This window comes from Dicentrarchus labrax, unplaced genomic scaffold, assembly GCF_905237075.1.
Source record: "Dicentrarchus labrax unplaced genomic scaffold, dlabrax2021, whole genome shotgun sequence".
Taxonomy (NCBI): Eukaryota; Metazoa; Chordata; class Actinopteri; family Moronidae; genus Dicentrarchus; species Dicentrarchus labrax.
Genome location: NW_026136723.1, coordinates 4239387 through 4259226, shown reverse-complemented (window position 1 = coordinate 4259226; position 19840 = coordinate 4239387).

Sequence of the window (19840 nt, the reverse complement as noted above, 5' to 3'; positions counted from 1 at the left end):
AACTAATGACCACCTTTTATTTCTTACAACAGGAAGCAGTCTGTATTTAATGCAGATCCATGACGGACATCAACAAACCTGTTTCACAATCATTTGTTTGCTTAAATTTCTAAATCTGAAGTAAAAACAACTGTAACTCTGGTTCCTGTCTGAGTTTATCGCTCTGTTTACTGACAGACTCCCTCCCGCCTGAACCCTGCAACCTTTGACCCTGTCAAATCCCGCTGATCCAGCTGGTGAAAGCTTTTATATCTCTGGTTCTCAGGGAAGTGGATGTGGGTGTTGGCAGACGGCCACAACCTTCTTTCTCTCTAAGTTGTTTGTTTGTTCTCAGAGGAGGAATTCAACTGTCGACTGATCTGAAAACAGCTGAGAAAAGTTTCCAGCTGACAGAAGTTGAGAGGAACTCTTTTATCAGAGAGAATATAATGAGCTCACTGTGATTCAACTTAATATTTACTGTCAAACATTCAGAGATCTAAAGCATAATTTACCTGATTGAGTCACTGAGAGTAAAACTGAGACTGCAGTTTCCCAAAAGTTTGATTCCTTACACAGAATAAAAATGTCTTCCATTTCCAAGTCTTGAATTTACAAAATATCCGTATATTATATAGGACATTTAAATTGTACACCTTCCAAACATTTGTTCCCACTTGTCCTCACTTAACAAAAAATGTCCCTTTTCAAAAACTTTATGACTTTCCTAAAATGTTTTCTACTTGAAACAATGTCCAAACTTACTAACTAAAACATCTTTCCTCGTTTTGGAAATGTCACAAATTGTGCACAAATAATTTTTCTGTCTTATCTCCTATCTCCCTAAAAGTTATATCACTTTCTGAAATCCATTTCACAAAAAAATGCCTTTATTTTCTAAAAATGTCTGAACATGCCAAAACAGCCCTTGGATACCAAAAATGTCTCGATTAACAAAATGTTTGAATAATGTCTCTCTATTCCCGAAAATGGCCTCACTTTGCACATATATATATATAAAAAAGCCAACTTTCTAAAATGTCCTTACTTTTCAATCACGTCCTCACTTTGAAGGTGTAAAAGCTGTTCCTCAAAAAGATGAACATGAACAGAGATGTGTGTGTGTGTATGTGTGTGTCAGTCCAGGTCCTGGGAACCAGCAGATCTGGAGCTCCAGGGTCAGAAGGGGTCTGTCTGCTGAGCTCTGCCCAGGGGAAAGAGCAGCTCAGTGGGCTGAGTGAGGAGCAAGACTCCCTGACACGATCTGGAGCTCCAGTATCTTTATTCTTCTTTTATAGTGAAAGAAAAATCCTCTTCTAAAACAAAACCTACCTTCCTCAAAGGCACTCAAAAAAAATTCTATGTTTCATCACAATCATCAGCATTTCCACACAGTCATAAATCTCCTGTCTGACCTTTACCGCTCTGCGGCTTCATGACCTTTGACTTCCTTGCGGTTGTGGGAAACAGGAAACAGAATTTCCTCAAAAGACACGCAAAAAAACCCTTTTTGCACAATTCAGAGCAGTTTTTTTCCCCCTCTAATTTAATTCTTTCCTGCAGATGAGCTCGTGGCGTTCTCTGCGGGGGAACGGCGCTCTGAAAAGAGAATTAAACACGAGCATTTCCCTGCAGGGATCAGCAGAGGTACACATGGTATTATTAGACATTATTCAGTACAATATGTGAGTTCACACACGCAGTTTGTACAGTCGCTATAATCTCACAACCCGGAGTTCCAAGAGAGAGACTGACGACCAGAAGCCCCAAACAAGAAGTCTGAGCAGCATTTAGAGCTTAAATGTGAGAAAAAGTTCCACTAAAAGACGTCATTTTCACTTTAAGCTCTCCAACAGATATATTGTCAGAGCGTCTGCAGGATCTACAAACAGAATCAAACCCAAGAGACTAAAAACACAAATCTTCTTGTTAAAGTCTGAGCAGCTGAGATACAATAACAGGAGCACGAATGACCTTCTGGAGATCAGAGAGAAAAGAGACGATTTTAAACACGCTGATAAAAACATGAACAGTTTTTCAAATTAAAGGTCGCAGTGGAATATTACACCCTGGGTTCTGGCTGCAGGTCACAGTCAGACACTTGCTGGACTTTATGTCACATTTCTGCTTTAAGTGAATCTGAAGAAAACCACAAAAACATATTTTTCAAGACGCTTCAAGCTGAGGATCTGATGACATCACCAGCTCTGAAGTCAACCATCCAATCAGCTCACAGCGTCTCATATCTGGACATCAGAGAGAGGAACTGCTGCTGCGGCGAGGGAATGAGAAACAACATGTGGGAAATATGTGTGTGTGTGTGTGTGTGTGTGTGTGTGTGTGTGTGTGTGTGAGAGAGAGTGTGTGAGTGTGTGTGTGTGTGTGTGTGTGAGAGAGAGTGTGTGTGTGTGTGTGTGTGTGTGTGTGTGTGTGTGTGTGTGTGAGAATGTGTGTGTGTGTGTGTGTGTGTGTGTGTGTGTGTGTGTGTGTGTGTCTGTCCATCCTGCAAACAGCATGTAGGAGACAAACAGTGCCAAGTGTTGAGATGTAATTAAACTGAGTGTGTGAGAGTGCGTGTGTGTGTTGTGTGTGTGTGTGTGTGTGTGTGTGTGTGTGTGTGTGTGTGTGTGTGGTTATTATGTTGACACCTCCAGCTACTGCTGTCATGTCTCTGTGAATTCACTGAAGTATTGTGTCTCTGTATGTTGTTAAAGCTACAGTTGGTTCTGTGTGTTTGCTTTTGTTGTTGCTGAAGTTACTTTTGGTGCATTTAAAGTTCCAGATTTAAAGTCTGGTATCAGAGCTTTAAGCAGGGGGTCTCGTATTATAGTGAGTTCCCACCCAACACAAGCAAAGCTTTACTTGTGAGTAACACAAGGTGAATATTCGCCACTTTAATCTGGCTCACTATGACAGATTTTTGCTGTGATTTATTGTCAATAAACGCATCAAAATGACGCAGAAAAAAAACTACATTGTAAAAAAGTCTGTAGATTTTACAGTGAAAAACTAAAACCAAAAGACTGTAAACTCGAAATAGTATTTATACGGCATTTTAAAGGAATTTGTACAGAATAACATCGTTTTTATATATTACAGACTTTATACAGTTTACTGTAAAATACAGATTAAAACTCTAATATGCTTTTACTGTAGTCGTAGAAGAAGTTCTACCGTATTTATTACAGGAAAGTTCTGGCTGACAGTTTTTTCCATAAAAATAATGAATTAATTTTGGATGCTGAACTACATCATGATATCGATCTATAAAAAGCAAAAGACTCTTTAAATGCTTGTTTTCTGAATGGAGTTTGGTTGATCAGGGCAAGGCTTCTGTAACAAGTAGAATCAATCATTTTGTAATTTTTATTTCTTAGGGAGTATTAATTAGTACAAGAAGAAGAAAATGTAATGTGATTGGAGGAACAGACAGCACCTCGAGCGTCCAGAGAGGGCGCTGTGGGACCAAGAGAGATGAAGGAGAGGAAAGAGGAAAAGGACACAAGGAAGGAGAGAAGGATGAATAGTGCTAATTAGAAGAGAAAAGCTGTAATTGCGGTTGGCTCGTATACACACACACTCATCATCACTAATTTCCTCTCGTCTGACTGCTGCCAAACAACAACAGGTGGAAGATGTTAAAGTGTCTGATTGACATGTAAAAGACTGTAATCAGCTGTTTCAACAGGAGGCTTAAAAAAAACCTCTATGTTAATTGCTCGTTAGAGAAAAATATGTAGACTTTTTTACCTCCACATTATTCAAATATTCTGCACTGTGAGCTCGTTCTCTGGACGGTGCGTCACCTAACAACTGCAAATTGAACCTCATTAGATAAAACATTTAAAAGGATTCAATGAAATGGTCTGAAACGCCAACCCTACGAGAGGAAGGGAGAGTTGGGTAGTAATGTACAGATAAATGGAGGCAGCAGAGAGAAAACATTAAGTGTGCAGAAGAGAAACACAGACCCTGAACGGAGGAAAAGTCAGTTCTGAGATCAGGGTTAAAGCACTCAGAGGGAGAGAAGAAGACTCTTGACCTGGTGGCATACAGACAACAAAAGACTGAGAGCGACTCCTCAAAGTGTTGAGGACCCAGTGTGGCTCCGTGAAGAACTCCTGCGCTAATTAAAGACCCGCAGAGCTTCAGCCAATTATCTGTGACTGAGGCCGAGTCCTCGGGGGGAGGGGGGGCGGCCTGAAGAGACCACCAGCTGATCTGAGCTCAGCTCCTCCGACATCTGAGACAGCGGAGCGTTTTCAGGGGAAGAAACGGCGTCTGAGTTCAGTTCTCAGTGTTTTCAAGGAGGCTTCAGTACAGAAAGACAACAACGATCAATATAAACTGTAAATAATGTAAATAAATCACAGTTATATATCAGGACACCAGTCGCTGTGAACTCTGTCACTAGAGAGCAGCATTAACTGTATCTGCTGATGTGAGTTTTATAGGATCGAGCTTCAGAGAATGTTGTTGATCAGAAGTAACGGTGCGTTCCCACCAAAGCAAATCAAATGATGTGCAGATTACAAAGTCAACACAAAGGGCGACAGACAGTGAAAACAGTCTGTTCATAGTGATATTGACTCTGTACAGATACAGACGCTGTAGCGAAAGGTGTATATGTTGCAGCTATAATGCGTCAGACAAAGAGCTTCTTCTTTGTTATTTTCTTCATGTTGCTTTCTTCCTGCACGTCCAGGATTGTTTCTGTGTTTTCTGTGAAATATATTCCACCACTTTCTTTTAATACAAGAAAATATTAATACAATTACAAAAATATCCTGTGAATATGTCTAATGTAAAAACTTGTAAATAATAATAATAATAATAATAATAATAATAATAATAATAATAATAATAATACCTACTATTTAAATAAAAATAATTTACTCTTTATTTAATAGATTAAACTGTTAAAATCAAGTTTAATATGATTGATACATTTCTATGAATGACATTTGTGACATTTTACAGGAAATAATAGGTTAATAATTTGTTCAGATATTTTTGGGCGTCCCAGCTGCCAGAATATTACTGTTCTAGTACTGTGTCTTATTTCTTTTGTCGTTTTTTCAGCGCTCCTCTTCCTGTCGTCCATCCCTTCCTTTGAAACTTTTGTCCTTCATCTCTGTGGTGTATCTCTTTCATTGCCTTTCTCTTCCTCCTCCTTCCCTCCTGCGACCTCCATCCCGTCTCCTCTCCAGTCGGGCGGCAATTGCGTGTTGAAAGTCAAGGTCAGGAGGCGACGAGGCAGCCGGAGGTGAGCAGACGGGCTGCTGGAGGGTTGGAACCTCCCAGAGAGAAGAAGAGGAGGAAGAAAAGGAAGCTGTACAGAGGGATGTGGGAACAGGTTACAGAGGATCTGAATGCTGCTGCTGCTTCTTTTGTCAGAAAACTGCATTTAACCTCCTGAACTCTCCTGATGTTCCTCTTCCTCCTCCTCACCACCTCAGCTGGCTCTGACTTCAGTAAAATGTTCAGAAATGGATCCTCCAGTAAATGTTGTCTGTGGACAGAAACAGAGAGAATATCAGGAAGGAGCAACGTGGAGGAAAAGGTTTGGAAGAGCTCCGGTTCATCCTGAACGGAGCAGGATCTTCAGATTGTAGATTACTGACAACTGAACCTTCGCTGGAAGGTCCTGCTCTTTACTGACGGTGATTAACTGACACGATTCATCATTTTCCACAATAAACTGTGGGTCCAGATCTCAGTCACAACAGGTCTGCCTGTGGCAGAGATATTGTTTGATTTATAGGTGAAACTGAAAGTATCTTGTTCGCAATGTTACAATGTTTATTTCCAGTTCGCGTTATTGATGAAAACTGGGACTCGGACTTGGCTGTCAAATATTCTAGCTGGTCTCGACCGATTCAGGCAATATAGGTTTTTACTTAATGAAGTAACTTCCTCCTCAAAACAAAAGCACCGATGAAGCTTGTTCAGAAAACTGAATCAGTTTAATTAAAAGTCCACCTAGAACAGGCGCTGTTATTGGTAACCATGGTTACCAGGTGCTTTCATTGGCAAAAGCTTTTTTTTTTTTCTGTCTCAGACTTGATGAAGGTGGTCTTGACTACAGACCTGGTCCACGTTGAATCTAAAGTCATCAACAAGTCCACGCATCTGTTAAAAACCATGACGGTGTGTTCCCATGGAATTATTTGTGTTTATTCAGCCAGAATAGAGCTAGCAAACAACAACAACAACGTTTAAACTATGAGCTTTCATCCTGCCCGATCAGAGCAGAATCCGACGGGTCTTTATACAACCAGAAGCTCCAGCTTTCTTCCCCAGAGCTCCCGGCACTCAGCGGCTGTCTACCGGCTCCGTACCGCCGCCCGGGCCTCCTCCCCACACAGCAAACACAAACAGGTTCACATGCTGCTATTTTTCCGTTTATTCTCCTGCAGTCCAGAGTTCATCCCAGACTCCATTCAGGATTTCTTTCAGTCGGGATCTGAAAGGAGCTCATTCAGTCTGAAGGTTTTTATCGTTGGACTCCTCTGAGGCTGTTCAGATAACAATCCTCACATCCTTCTTTTCATTTCACCGCCGCTGAGCTCCTTTACAGTCGGCAGGTTGACTGACATTGGATCACTTCAATCCAACACAAATACAAGAGACAGACTCAGTGTCAGAGTGGAACTGAAGGAATCTGTTTCCTTACAGAGAGGACATCACACACATTTAATGAGACTGTACTGACGACTCCTGATCAACTGAACAAAGCAGCATTTTGATCTCTCAGACGTCTCCGACAGGCACAATTTAACCGCACAGAATCTGTTTTGTTGGTGTAAATATGTGAACACATTGTAGGAATTTGTAGTTAGTTGCTTTCAGTGTTACACACAGAAAAAGGAACCAATACAAAAACAACAAAGCTAAACATAATAGTGCTGCTAATGGTGGACTGAACCGTCTGTTCAGAGTCTCAGGGACACTTACCATCAGTCTGACAGTCCAACGTTAAACTGCGTTCAGGAGCTGCTCCTCGTCACCGGGACCAAAGTATCAGAGGATTGTTGTAACACGGACCTTTTCTCTGGTAACACAGGAAGTCTCTTACCGCTGCACTGCTGCATATCCTTTGTTTGAGTGAAGTTGGAAGTTATTTATTCCGTGTGAACAACCAGACGGTGTGATATTACACTGTGTTGCTGCTTGTTCTGATTCACAATCATTACTGTTGTTTAACAGGTTATAATCAACAATCAATACAGTGATATCAGAAATGTACAACGGCTAATTGACTAGAAAGCCCTAGAAGTGCCCTCCCTTTTCCAAACAGTTTCCAACAACAACTTCCTAGATGGTTCCTTGTAACAAACAATCTGACGTAGTCATTCTGGAGAAACTCAGTTGATTGTTGAGTCTCATTCTCAGGTTGTCGAATATTGACACTTTGGGTTGCCAAAGTGTTGGTTTTCCACCTTAAGGTTCCCCCCTTCAATTCTCGTCAAACCCATATGAGGAACTCTGATTCTGATCCACCTGTTCCACAGAGAGATTATTTTGGCACAAACTTTTTTTCACAGGAGATAAAACTATTTGGATGAGTTAGAAAATTGAATTTTTGTTTTCCTCATGTGCCTCTCAGGGTTCCCATACATTTCAGATCAATCACAGGAATCAGATTTTTTACTTGCTCTGCTTGTAAGTTTAAATGCATTTTCCTTCTTGCTGCTTTTTCCTAATGTTTTAATGAGAAACCTGAACACTCAGTTACAACCTCACAGTTCAGTGATTGTGTACTTTCTGTCGATCAATAAAAGCTCATTTTCTTTTCCTCTGTGCTTCCTGTTAACATCCTTCCTCCATCCGCTCAGCCTCTCTGTGCTGCTGTTCGGCCGGTCGGCTGCATTTTATTGGATTATTTGGGTTGTTCAGCGGGTGGTGCGGCTGCGGGTTCAGTCTCCTTCATTCAGAGGAAGTCAGAACGCGGCGAGCAGCTGCCGTCGGCCGCCGTCACGCTGAGAGACTCGCTGCTCCTCAGTTAACTCAGCAGCAAACAGGAGGGCACAGAAAACTGCTTTCACTCAGTTAGAAGATATGTTAGACAGACTGCAGTCGCTTTATTCCAGAGGTCATCATTACGCAGCAGGAAAAAGTACAATTTAAATCCCAAAAACATATTTTTACCATCCACTGTTTAGATCTCGGTGCTTTTTAACACTTTTTAACCCGATGAAGGAATAAGATAACGTTAGCAGCAGCTCGGCTTTAATTAGCAGGTTGTTTGTTTGTTTGTTTGTTTGTTTGGAGATTGTTCTGACTCATGTATTAATGTAAAAAGCAGGATTTTACTGTTGAAGTAGTTTTAAGGTGGACTGAAACTGATGATTGTTTTCATTATGGATCCATCTGATTATTTCTCCATTAATCCATTGATTGATCGGTTTGTAAAAATGTTTTCAATAATGAGAAACGCCATCACAATTACCCAGAATCCACAGTGACACCTTTACAATGCGTGTTCTGTCCAACCGACATATGTCACTGAGCATTAGCAATAATCGCTCTGTTGACACAACCACATTACAGGTGGATGCTGAGCTGCCCTGGAAACACGTTTTAAAGATCAGATCAGAGTAATATTTCCTCTGTCTGGATGCAGCAGTGTGCGTTCGGATCAGAACAAATGTTTATTTTCCAGAAGAGTCAGACCTCCTCCTGCGACATGCGATGATGAAGGTGAGGAGGAGGCTCTTTCAATCATTTCCTCCGAGGGAAAACTCATCAGCACTATTCAGATCTGTGAGCAGGCCTCCACGTTTCCTTCCCGGCTCTCATAAAGGACGTCTGATTAGCTGCCGCAGAACGAGGCTCAGGTGTGCAGCGGGGAACCTGCAGCCGGTAATCTGCAGCTCTGATGAACAGGCAGGGATCTGGATCTGAGGACGCCAACGGCTTCACGCACTTCACTGTTTGTGTTCAGAAATCAGCTTTCTGCACACATCATCACTTTCACAAATACTGCTGTCACGTGTTCGAATGTCTATGGAAGCCCATTTCTGCCAATGTGATTCTGATGTCATTAGAATGAAAAACTTGTTGACGTTGTGATACTTAGTCAATATTTTAAGAAACTTTCTCATTAACATGACTTACAGACTCACATTGGCAGAAATGGGCTTCTATAATGTGGATAAACTCAGGTAAAAAAAACTGGTGAAAAGTACAAAGGAAATGTTGATTTCTGCAAACAATTTTGACAAAATCATGTAATAATGATGCTTAATTCTCCAATAATCATAATTCTTTTTTGGAATTGTTGCAGCTTTTTAAAAAACCTTTGCGATGCATGTTGTGAAGATTTTAGACATTGGAAAGTTATCAACTGGAATAAAAGCACAAAAATACGATAAGATCCAACGTGTGATGTAATATAATATAATATGATATACAGATCAATAAACTTGGATAGCATTGGATCTTTCTGCATATTGTCCAGTTCAGTTGTGATTTTGTGTTTTTGTTTTGTATAATTTCTTAAAAATCGAAGGCAGTGAGAATAAAATGTCGGTGTCTCAGAGTTTTTATGATTAGTGAAGCTCACATGAAACTACAATGATTGGACACATTTGTGGAAAGGTTGCACAGAATTCACAGGGATTGGTTGAGTTGAAATGAAAATAATACATAATAATAATCTGGCAGCTGTAATTCACTTATTCAGCTGGGGATGTTCTGATACCATTATTTTCTTCCCAACTGATAAACTGACTGTACAATTAACTATGGGCAGGTAATTTCCTGTGAATATTGATCAGATATTAATTTTCATGATATTTTAAGGAAGTTTTTGTACTGTATTATGTATTTTAACCATGTTTAACAATCATACATACTTAATATTCTTCTTTTCTATATCTTAAATAATAATATCCACTTTAAAATGAGCAATTTAATTCATTTTTCTTCTTCTTCTGAGATATAGGCCCATTGTGTACCCTCAGCAAATCTGTCATTGTTTGAATGTGTGTAATTTGTGTCTGTTTTCCCGACTAATTAACTGAATTGTGTCCTCGTCTCCATCCAACCATCAACCTGTTGGTGTAAAAACATTGTTTCCTCATTGTGTCTGTTGGTGGGCGACTCAGGAAATAGCAATGAGGAGTCGGTGCTGATGAAGCTAGGATGGGAGACACTCGTCCTCTTCGTCCTAATGTGAACCGCAGACTGATTGGAATTTCCTGCAAATAAAACTGAAACTGAAATGATTAAACTGTGGATTATAGAGAGACATGAGGAGTCAGTGTGACTTAATTCAATTCAATTCAATTCAATTTTATTTGTATAGCGCCAATTCATAACAGAAGTTATCTCAGGACACTTTTCAAATAGAGCAGGTCTAGACCGAACTCTTTAACATTAATAACAGAGACCCAACAGTACCACCATGAGCAAGACCTTGGAGACAAGGGCAAGGAAAAACTGCCTGTTAAAAGGCAGAAACCTAGGACAGATCCTCCGGCTCTAGGTGGGTGGTCGTCTGTCTCGACCAGTTGGGGTGAGAGAGAGAGAGAGAGCGAGAGAGAGAGGCAGAGAGAGCGAGAGACAGACAGACAGACAGACAGGTGCACAGCAACAACAGTATTGGCAATGGCAGTCAAGCAGGACCATGGCAGGAGGCTCCACCAGGATCCATGAGAACCTGCGAGACGAGAAAGCACAAGAACTCCGGGGAAGAAGTGAAGTTAGTAACATGCATTAATAATTAACTTAACACATCCATCACCTGGTTAGGCTATTATTAGCTCTATTAGCCAGAACCGTTTGGTCCGACTAACTTAGTTTCAGCAACTTGCTAGTTACTGTTAGCTGTTGGATAAATTCACATTCTTTGTGGTTATTGGCTGGAAACTTTTAGCATCTGGTGAGTAGCATGCTGTTGGCTCCTCACTAGTTGGTTTCAGCACCTGGCTATTTAGTGTTTGACTCTAATATAGCTAATAAGAGCATCAACATTTAAGTTGCTGTTTTCTCCTGGCTAGTTACATCAAGAAGTTGTTAGTAGCTAAACTTAGCGTCTGGCTAGATATTGTTGGCTGTTCTGTTTACTCATGGTTAGCTACTTTCAGCATCTGGCTAGTTACTACTGGTTGTTGGGTAGTTAAGTTCAGAGTTCAGAGACTGTTCTGACTGACTGGTCTTGGCTAGCTACTTACATCAAGAATCTGTCTACTGGTGGTTCTTGGCAAGCTAATTTCTTCCTCTTACTTGTGCTATTTGCTACAAGATAGCCGTAGTTAGCATCTGGCTACGTATTATTGGCAGGCCACTTCAGGTGTCTGGCTAGTTACTGAGAGCTTTTGGCTAGTTACTGTTTGCTCTGTGGCTATTACGTTTGTACTTTGGCAAGTTATCTAAGTGCCTGAATAGTTACTGTTGACTCCTAGTTAGTTTCAGCATCTGGCTAGCTACTCTTAGCCCCTGGAAAATCTGTGTTAGCATCTGGCTAATTACTGTCTGGCTAGCTTCTGTAAGTGTATGTCCTGTTGGACAACTTCCCAAAAATTTCATTCAGTTTTATCTCTTTCATAGGTCGCAATGTTTTACAGAAGACAATCTCATAAATCCGATAAAGGAGAGAGCGGCACGTCCAATGAACCCCATACATCACTGAAAGGTCGGCAGCGCGATGGCGTGGAAGCTATCCGGCAAACAGACAAATTTACAGCAGGAGCACGACGGAGGAGCGTGAGTAATGAAAGAAAGTCCTGCAGACAGGAGGAGGCGCATTAGTATGGAGGAGGGAAGAGGGGAGACCTTTTACGAAGGTATGAACACTCACAGAGAGAAAGGGGAGGTGGGTGAAGGTCTCCAGGATCTCAAACTGTAAATTCATTAATAAAACTAATTTATTACAACCTACTTTTAATTCATTCTATGAACATATTAGTTTTCTATCAGCCACAGAACTCAGTCACCTGCGCTCTATTTTTTACTTTATATACTCTATTTTCTACAACAGTGGCTTGTCCGGCTCTGATTGTCGCCGTGAACTTCCCTCTGATGTGAGTCTGAAATGATGGTCGTCAGTTTGACTCCCACACCGTCGCCGCGGCTGTTTTACATATATTTCCCAGCAGCCTCTGTGTGACTGTAATTCCATTCACCGCCACCCCCGAGGTGCAGAGAGGGAGAGAGGACGAAAGTGACTTCCTGCTGAAGTCGAGTCTCTCTAACGGTGACGGACCAAAGTCAGGCACATTTAAAGGTTTCAGTGTTCATGAAAAACCAACCACTTTATTTGGAAGCCCATTTCCGGCGAGAAAGAGGATGATGTAAATCTTAGGATCACAAAGTCAATATATTATAATATTACAATATACGCTAATTCATTATTTTTGAAAAGATTTCTCATTATCATGACTTACAGAATCCTTGTTGGAAATGGGCTTCCACAACTTAAATTAAACATGAACTCAGATTGAGTCAGAGTGTCAGGAAGTACACCCACAACATAAAGACCTGTTCTCAAGGTAAAAGCTCCATAAAACCACAATCTCATAAAACCAAACATTAAATGAAGCATTAAACACACTCGGTAGGAAGTAGAGGAGCAGTACTTTCACGCTGCGACGTAGAGCTGACAGAGTTTGGATTATCAGACTTGTGTTGGCTCTGTCGGTTCGTACAGGTCAGTGCACACCTGGTCCCTCCCTCTTTCCTTTAAACAGTCTGCACACGTCACCGTTACTGAGAACAATCAGCACGAGAAAGTTCATCGGCTAAAACTGGGAAACAATATCGTCCTTCAACATTATTACTGCGGAGAGAGCTGAGAGTTCAAACAGGAATATTACATAAATCATTTATGAGCTGTTAGAGCGCGAGAGCAAGGTCCGTGTGTGTGTGTTTGTAATAAGCTGCAGTTGCCCTTCAGGCTATATTGTTCTCTCTCTCTTCCAGTCTTTTCCAAACAAAGAAGGAAGCTGTGTATTCAGTGTGCGTGCAGAGGAGGACGGAGCCTCTGGGAGCTGCTGCCACCCAGAGACAGGAGGGGATGGAAATAGAAACAAGTATTACTTTACAGACTGGAACTACCAAACTCCACGAAACTGTCTACAGAGCGAGGTTCAGACCGACATGGACTCTGCTGCTGGAAGAAATCTGCATACATCTCCAGATCATTAACACTGCGGCTCATGAGCCGCTATAAATGGCAGCGGATAATTCCTGGACAGCTATACACAGTTGGGACTGAATTGTAGCTGGTGCAAGAGAGGTTGCCAAAGCTTCACAAGGGGTCGGAAGGGCCTTCTTGATTATAATGCAGCAGTTACCAACCTTTTACCTGAAGGTTTTTCTATCAGTGAGTAAACTAAGTGACATGTTTTATAGATATTTCAACAATAACAACAGAAGCAGAGAACAGCTATTAAACTGCACAATGAACCCAACCTTACGCTGCGAACATTTAAAGTCAGTAACACTGTACGGTGGACAAACAGTAAATATAATCTGACAGTGTGTTTAACAACCAGCAGCTATCAGCCAGGTCACTGTCACCAACGATAGCTTGTGTGTGCTGACGGCCGCAGACTGAAGCAGCGAGCTGAGTAGCGGGCGGGATGTGAGAGGATCTCTTATAGAACCTACATCAGGAAGTAAAGGCAGCCAATCAGAATCCAGCATTCACCCAGAACATCGTATAATTCCGGATAATTGACACCTCTTTGGGCGTCATCCTGACGTCACAGAGACAGATCAGGGTCATGTGTCTCACTACAGTAAAGCCTCCCTCAGAGACTAAAACACACAATAATCATCCATTCTCTCTCTCGCTCACTGATTTCTTCATTTTTCTTCTTCCCTCTGGAGGCTGGAGGACACAGCCAATGAGAGACATTTATTATGTGTGTGTGTGTGTGTGTGTGTGTGTGTGTGTGGATGACTGATCTTAATAACTTTGCCATCATACAGACGCACAGAGATCACACACAAACATCCATCTCACCCAGCAGGAATGAGTGTGTGCTGCACGGAAACACGTCATCTGTCTCCTCCAGGGGGACTTTCCTGTTCTGTGAGACATACATCACACACACACACACACACACACACACACACACACACACACACACACACACACACACACACACAGTTTCCTCTGTAGGTGGACAAAACAGCATCTTGTCCAATCAGAGTGCTTCCATCTCCCTAGCTGACATCCCATTGGTTGATCATCTCTATGCCCCACCCCCAACGACAATTTCTAAATACATCAGGAAACACAATGTGAGGATGTTTTTTCTTTCGGCATATTTTGCAAAATAGTCGATTTATTTACCGTCTGTAGTTTTAGTCTGTGGAACCAGATTCAGTCTGTTGCTGACATGTGTTAAAGTAAAATGAAAACTTGAAACTCGACTGGACAATAAAAAAATATAACCAAACTGTCATCTTGTAAATATTAATAATACTGAAGTCATTTTAATATGCGACAGAAAGAGACTTGCTAATGTAGACATGTGAGCTGACTTGTAGTTTGGCTCAGTGGGTTTGGGACTTGAAATGGTTTGAAATGACTTGGACCTGTCTCGACTGACCTGTGACTTGACTTCAGATTCAGACCTGACAGACTTCAGACTTGACCTGGAGCTAAATGTTTCAAAAGATTCGGTACGTAACCTAGACTTGCATTCAAGACTTGATTTAAACTCGACTCAAATGATTCGTGACTTGATTTGACACTTGCTCTGACAGACTTGTAGCTTGACTTGTATTTTCGAATGAAGTCTCGTTAATGAGTTGGAGTAGCCCTCACGGTCTTGAGACTTTTCTGAAATAACTTGAGATTAAATTTGAGACTTAATCTGATGGAAGTGAAACTTGAGTTAACTCGAACCTCTCTATAATACTCAAGACTTGACCTGGACTTGTTTCAAATAACTTAGCACTTGGCCTGGAGATGTCTGAAATGACTCGAGACTTGCTTTCACTAGCATTAGATTTGACCTTTCATGACAGACTTTTGACTTGTAGTTGTTTAAAAGTTAGGACACAAACCCTGATGTGGACAGATTTTAGACTTGTACATGACATAAAAGGACTTGAGTCTCGACTTTGATTTTCCTCAAGGACTTCACATGGACCCAAAGACACTTGTGACTTATCAATAATATGTGATAATATGTATGCCTTCATCGGCACAAGTGGTTTTCAGACTTTTCACAAGTTTATAGACTTGAACTTTAAAATGACTTGTTCTTTGACGTTAAATTGTGTCTGACACTTGCAGTAGACCTGACTTGAACCTTGCATTGTAGATGTGAGTGGAACTTGTTGAACATGACTTGTCAGTTGACTTGGAATTTAGTCCGAGTCTTGACTTTAACATTGCATGACTGACCTGATTTTACAAACTCTCTCACAGATTTGAGACTTGAGAATTGACTCAGACTTAAAACCAAATCTTCTAGTCGTTTTGAGCTCCTGTGCAGAGTCTGAATCTTTCAGCATTCAACGACAAAAGCTTCAGGAAGATGTTTTATCTCAGTGACTCGATGACTCTGAGTTTTTTCCCACTTCATGTCTGAACAGCCTCGGTTCTCTCTGATCATCTTCACACTTTAAATGTTTCTTTTTCATCCTAAAAGCAGCTGAAGACTCAAGTTCACAGCAGCCACATGAACATCAAACAGATGCTTCGTACTGTCAGTGCAGGTATGTTCACACACGCAGACATACAAACCAAAAAAACATCTGGATATTCTCTCTGAAGTTTGTGTTATCAAAGTGAAAAACAGTCGGCGTGTTCACTCTGCTCTCATTCCACCGTCTCACCCGACTGAAAACATACAAACACATAAAAACCCGCCGCCATCAACAAAAAACCTGGTTCTAAATGTTGATGTTGAGCAGCTGACCGTGAAGTCGCAGATGACGAAGTGTCCTTGAATGCACCAGCAATTTCTGATACACCTGAATGTATAAACCCTAAATTACTGGCAGGTATATATGTACAGACACACACACACACATATAGCTATGATTTCAGTACCGGCTCCTGTTAGGACGATCGTTGTGTGTGAACGAATCAAAGACGGGGTCAACAAATTACAGCCAATGTGAGCAGTCTGTCTTCAGCACCAGACAATACCACCAATAAAACTCCTCAGATACAGTCACACACGATAGACAGTTGCTGAGCTACCGGCTGTGTTGTAGCTAAGCTAGCAGCTGGGGGAGGATCAGGGAGGATGGGGGAGACTGGGGAGGCTGAGGAAGGCTGGGGGAGATTTGTGGAGGCGGACCACCGTCCTCTGATTAGAGGAAGTTAACTGTTTTCTAGAAATGTCTCACTCTGTGTCAGCACTGCAGGTGTCAGAGGGCGAGCCGAGACATTTTAATGATGTGAATATTGACAGCAGCACTGATGTCAGAGGAGGTCTTTAAAATGTTTGTAACTTTAACAATCTGACAAAAGCAGAATGAGCTTCGGTTCTCAGATCATCAATGTTACATGAAACAAGAAAGAGTGTGTTTGTCTGAGTATGAACACAGAAGGAGGAAAATTCATATTTCTATCAATAATTCAGGAGTCTGAAGAAGAAAAAAAGGTTTTTGTGTCGTTTCCAAAATTCATGATCACACTTTTTTCTTCTGGTAAAGCTTTTAGAGTATAAAAGTCAGTCAGAGTACACACACACACACACACACACACACACACAATCACACACACTTACAGCTGTAGTTTCAGTGGTCGAACATCCCTGCAGCAGAGTGACTCAGTGCTGGAGAGCTGCTCTTAAACAGCAGCCAACCTGAACACACACACACACTAAAAGTCACACTCACACACACACACACACACACACACACACACACACACTAAAAGTCACACACACACGCTAAGACACACACATACACACACACCATGAGAGCAGATTAAATTGATCCCCCTCAGGGAACAAAACATGAGTCACCGTTATTCATGAGAGCTCCTGTGTGTGTGTGTGTGTGTGTGTGTGTGTGTGTGTGTGTGTGTGTGTGTGTGTGTGTGTGTGTGTGTGTGTGTGAACCCTGACACACCTAAACTCAACCTGAAATCATTTATTTGTCGTGAATAAACCGACCGTAACAGCGATCACACCGGATGTCTAAACGCTTCTCAGTGTCGCCACGCTGTTGCTAGGCAACATCTCCATTGCTATGTCCCTCCCTCCAGCCGCAACGTGACGTCTAATTTACAATCTATAATCTGTAATCTACCCCTCCATACATACAGCTTCAAACGCTTCATTTTGAGCTCAATAATGGAAACGGCGCAAACGGTTGTTGTGTTTTGTCGAGGCTGCTGCTCGCCTAAAGGACGAGGCACTACACTGACTGATCGATTGATTGATTGATTATATGTATGTGTGCTGCACCTTAAAGTGGTGGTTACAATGAACCAGACTTTAATATTCTTCTTTTCTGACAAATTCAGTGTTTTCCTGACACTTTGTTTCATTAGACAATTTCCTTTACATTTAAAATCCTTAAAATCATGAAGGCCTCGCGACCCAGCATGAAGTGTCGGTTGGGAACTGCCGCACTAAAGCAACACAGGACAAATCATACAGATACAGATATACAGTTCCACTAATTCATAAAAGAAAAAAATTTTTTAGATTCAAGTGCTCTCATGTCTTCGAAAACCAATCAGGGTTCTTCAGACAGAAACAGGTTCCTTGAGTCATCGCAGATGGGGCAGTGAGACAGAAAATTAAATTCATCCTCAGTAACACCAAGACCACAGAGGACACATAACACTGTCAGTGGGAAGGTACCAGTTCTTAACTGAGCACACAGGGACCTCTACCTTCTCCTTTAATTTAATATGATATACAGTTCTGTGCTTTGGTTTATACCAAATCTCCTCCATTAGTCCTGATGGATCTCAGGCTGCACTAAAACTAAAGAGCAGGTCATTAGTGGTGTTTCTGTTAGTGTTTAACAGGCCGCTGTTCACATCTACACATAGTAATAAATACAGTAATATCAGAAACGTGCTACAACTAGTCGACTATTGGCTTTATCTAAACTAGTTGGGTGCTGCCCTACATGTAAAAGCAAAAACTAAATCAGCATTTTATAACCTTAAAAATACAACGAATGTGAGGAAGCTCATGAAAACAGAAGACTTGCTGATTCATGCTTTTATCTCTTCTGACAGGACGAGTTAAAACTAAAAGATCAGCCCACGTCAGCCTCTACACTGCCAGAGACTACAGAGCAGATTTTAGAGTTTTATTACTTATTTATGAATCTGTACATGGAGTCGACCATAAATACATTCTGGTTTGTTTGAGCTGTATGACCCTGCGAGACCCCTCAGATCTCTGGGGACCCGACTGCTTGCAGCCCAGGGTCAAATCTACAACTCTGTAACTCTGTATTCTCAAGCTCTTTTCCACTGGAATAAATAAAGGACAATACAGCAATATTCAACGGTGGTGATACATCTGGATATATTTACAGATATAGTCCAAGAGATTACACATTTCCATAAATTTGGATCTTTACAGTCCTTTTTGTCCATTGTTACCTTAATGTTTTTGATTAGAGCATCAAGGACGTTATTAAAAATGCAAGGAATTTTTTTTCTTCCAAAACGATCACATTTTTGGCGTCCACGACATCCCTGAAAAACTCAAAATAGCCCCTAAGAAACAGCCCTTGAGATACGTCCAACCAAAATGTATGAAAATGAATATGCATGTGTATCGTTATCAGTCTCCTCCTAGTGAATTCATCAGATTAACTTCACATTTGCTCAGTGCAATCTGAAGACCATGATGACAAAATCTTGAGTTTTTGTCGACAGCCATGTCCGTGGCTTGGCGTTGAATTTCGACGTATCGCCATGAAACAGGAAGTTGTCATAACTTCACTGTACTTTCTCTAATCTGCACCAAACTTTACGTGTCTGATGAACACATCTACATGCCAATAATCAGTCATACTCATAGCGCCCACTGCTGGAAACAGGAAGTGAGGCGTGTGTGGCAATCATCTGATCATTTAATCATCATCATCATTAATTCTTTCATAATAATTTGATCTCTTTTTATTATGCTTTTTATAATTCTGTTATTTCACATTTTAAGTGTGTTGTTTTTAACTACACTGTAAACTGTTTTTGTGGTACAATACCAGCAGTGGCCCCCGAGACTCCAGATGTACATACTGTACATATCATAATAATAATAATAAAGTCAGAGAACGTCATTGTTAAACTTAAATTCTGATGAGAAACACTTCAAACAGGAACTTTAAAAGACACTCTTAAAACAGTTTCTAAATTGAACTCAAACTTCATGATCGGGTTTAATCAGTTTCTCTCATTTAGAAAATGAAAAACAGTCTGATGAGTCTCAGTAAACGTGTCAGTTTCATAGTTCCTAATAGTTTCACACTGTATTTGTTTGTCATCTGTAATGAAGAGGCGTCAGACCAGAAACAACTAATATGACTTGCTGTCTTTAAGAATCCTTCTTGTTTTCTTTTGAGGTCGAAAAAACAAAAAACACAGCCTGAACACCTCGTTTGTTTCACCACAAACTTTATCACCATCTCGACTGATTAAGCGTTGCCTTCAGAGAGCTGGGTATCGTCCTCTGTGCGTCCTGTATCTCCTGCTGCAGTTTCCTCTTCATCCGACTGAGACAAACAGCTCTGACAGCAGCTCTCCCACACACTCCTGCTGGACTCTCAAAAAAACATGAAATAAAGCATATTTAGTTTTTGAAATCACTGCAGATGACTGGCACCGACGGCCGCTCTCGCTGCCAAACCCTGCAGCAGTCACCTCGAATGGAGGAAGAGTCCATTTCATGACAAAACTCCTGCTGAGAGG